The sequence below is a fragment of the Pteropus vampyrus genome, unplaced genomic scaffold (assembly GCF_000151845.1).
Source record: "Pteropus vampyrus isolate Shadow unplaced genomic scaffold, Pvam_2.0 Scaffold105, whole genome shotgun sequence".
In the NCBI taxonomy this organism is placed as follows: domain Eukaryota; kingdom Metazoa; phylum Chordata; class Mammalia; order Chiroptera; family Pteropodidae; genus Pteropus; species Pteropus vampyrus.
The window spans coordinates 2,099,589-2,102,871 of NW_011888886.1; positions in this window are offsets into that span (position 1 = coordinate 2,099,589).

Here is a 3,283-nt window from a genome sequence, read left to right on the forward strand (position 1 = left end):
AGGGCATTATGATGAGTGAAAAAAGCCAGTCTCGCAGGGTTACACAGAGCCTGGTGATTCCATCTACGTGATGATCTCCAAGTTACAATGATGGAGACAGACAGCTGGTTGCCAGGGGTTAGGGTGGGGGAGGGTGTGACTTAAGCTTAAGGAATAACACAGGAACCTTCCTTGTGGGGATGAGCAGTTTCGCATCCTGATTTGGTGGTTACTCAAATCTACACATCAGAAAAAATTTCCAAGAACCGTGTACGCAACCACAGGTGCGTGTAGAAATTGGTACAATCTCAATGAGGCTCAATTAAGTAATTTACTTAACAGGATTGCACCAATGTCAGTTTCCTGATTTTGACAAAAAACACAATTTTCACTGTGGTTACATAAAATGTTAAGAGAACCTGGGTGAAGAGTACACGGGAACTCTGTACCAATTTTGCAACTTCTTCTGTGTCTTAAACTATTTCATAATAAAAAGTTACAATTAAAAAAAAGAAAAAACCAGGAAATGTAACTGCAACATATATAATAGAAAAAGTACCATCCAAAAGATATAGATCACCTATAAATCTATGTGAAAATGATAAATAACCTAACCAATAAGTGGACAAATATGAGGAAATTCTGAGAAGAAACGTAAATGTCCATATGTCCATATTCGATCTCACTAATAATCAAATAAATTCAGATTAAGACAACAGGGAAATATCAGTTTCCATCCATAAAAGATTGATGGCCAGGATACAGAGAGCGACACATGCTAAGTGAGAGTGTAAACTGGCAGCATTCTAACAGGCACCTGGACGGCACCTATCCAAATTTTAAATATCGACACCATTTGACCCAGTAATTCTACTTCTAGGAATACAAAGATGTTCACTGCAGCACTGTTTATAATAGCAAAAAATCGGAGATGACCTAAATGTTTGTTACAGGGGATCAGTTAGACAAATTATAATGGCAACTAATATGCATCTGGTGCTTTCGATGTTCCAGAAGCTTTCATAAGCTCTTTGTGTGTAGTAACTCCTTTAATCCTTACGACAATCCTGTGAAGTAGGTACTATTATGATGCCCATTTTGCCACAGGAAACTGATGCAAGTTAGCAAGTTGGGGGAGGTGAGATTCACATCCAGGACCCACACCCCTAACCTTACACCACGTCTCCAGGCACTAAACTTGGAGGGACACGTAGGCATTTTATGTGAGAAAAGCAAGCTACAAAGCAGTGTGTATAATAGGATCCCAGAGCGTGTGTACATAAAAAGAAAGGTCTGACAGATTACCTTTGGGGCTTGATGTTATAGAAAACAATTACTCTTATGTTTATCCCTTTTGATATTGTTTGCATTTTTTACAATAGAATGAATCATTTTTATAATTTAAGGACTATAAAGATATTTAAAGGTAATAGACCAAAAATTTAAAATAGAAGAAAAAAAAACCTCTTGTAGGAATTCACAGCATGGGGCACTCACTCCCCAGTCCCCTTAACCCCAGAGAGGTAGGGGCTCTCCTGGGGCTGGAGTGCCTTCTCCCAGGTGAGGGTGAAATCTGGAGGAGCCTATACTGCCTGGGGTAGGAGGTAGGCCTCCCTCTCTAGAACTCTCCAGGGCTGATACACCCCCAGGGGAACATGAGCTCATCCACTAAGGTAAAACTACTTCAAAATGAAAACAAATGGGATTGTAAATATCTTCAAAACCTGGAGATTAGAAGGGACAGACCAAGAATTTAAAATAAGCATAACCCTATCGGTTAGAATAGCTGTTGTCAACAGGACAAGTAATAACAAGTGTTTGGAGAGGATGTGGAGAAAAAGGAACCCTCACACACTGCTGGTGGGACTGCCAATTGGTACAGCCACTATGGAAAACAGTATGCAGGATACTCAAAAAACTAAGACTTGATCTACCATATGATCCAGCAAACCCTCTACTGGGTATTTACCCCAAAGACTTGAAAACTCAGATCCGAAAAGTTATTTGCACAGAGATGTTCATAGCAGCATTATTCACAGTGGCCGGGACATGGAAGCAACCGAAGTGTCCTACGATACATGATTAGCTAAAGAAGCTGTGGTACATATATACAGTGGAATATTACTCAGCCATAAGAAGAGATGAAATACTGCCATTTGTGACAATATGGATGGACCTCGAGATGATCATGCTAAGCGAAATAAGCCAGACGGAAAAAGTTGAAAACCCCATGGTATCACTTACACGTGAGATATGAACCTAAAAGCGACAAATAGGACAAACAGAGACTCATGGACATGGATAATAGACTAGTGGTTATCAGAGGGTGGGAAGGAGAGGGGAGGGGGGATGTAGATGGGGTAAAATGGGTCAAATATGTGGTGACAGAAAGAAATCTAACTATGGGTGGTGAACATAGAATGCAATATATATGCCTTATTATTGAATTGTACACCTGAAACTTACTGGATTTCGTTAACCAATGTCACCATAATAAAAAAAATAAAAAAAAAATAAGCATAATAAACATACAGTCTATGGAGCTGAGGTTCTAGGAATCACAGCTTTAAAAATGCAAATATTTACAACTTGGTGGGAATTACATTCCATGCAACTACTTAAACATGATGTAAAAGTTCAAACCTCAATTTAAACATGTGTAAAGGGGACACTGCTTTTCAACATCACTTTAGGGTCCACTTGAGCAAAAAGAAAACCACCGATTCCAGCCCTGCACCGAGCTGGCTGCGCCTCTGAGGTTGAGTGTCCTGGTTACGGCTCTGCCAGGCTGTGAGGCAAGGCCTATCAAAAATCCTTCTGCCTAGAAAGCAATTTCTTGGCTGGGATCCAAGCTTAAAATGCCTCTGCCCATTCTGGGAGGAACAGGAATAGGGTCCTGGGGTAAGCTGACGTGTGTGTGTTGGGGGTTGCAAGAGCAGTTGTGTGGAGGAGTAGGTCCCTTGGCAAGCTTTGGGGGTTGTTGGCAGAGGGACTGGAGGGCAGAGGGAGGCAGACTCGATTCTCCCCTCAGTCCACTGCTGCCCTTTTGAAATTCTACAGCTAACCAATCACGCTTGGGATATGAAGTAGTCCATCTTCCTGCTCCCCACTGACGCATTTTCCTCAGCCGAGGGTCCTGAGAGCATCCTGTTGTGAAAGAAGTTCAGAACGAGGAAGGTGGTGCTCTGGAGCCACAGAGGGAGGAGCTGACGGGGCGGTGGACCTTGCTTCTTAGGGAAACAAAAGAACTCCTTGGAGGAAGGGGCCAGTGGGTCTCAGCAAGGAAATCTCAGGAACCAAATGT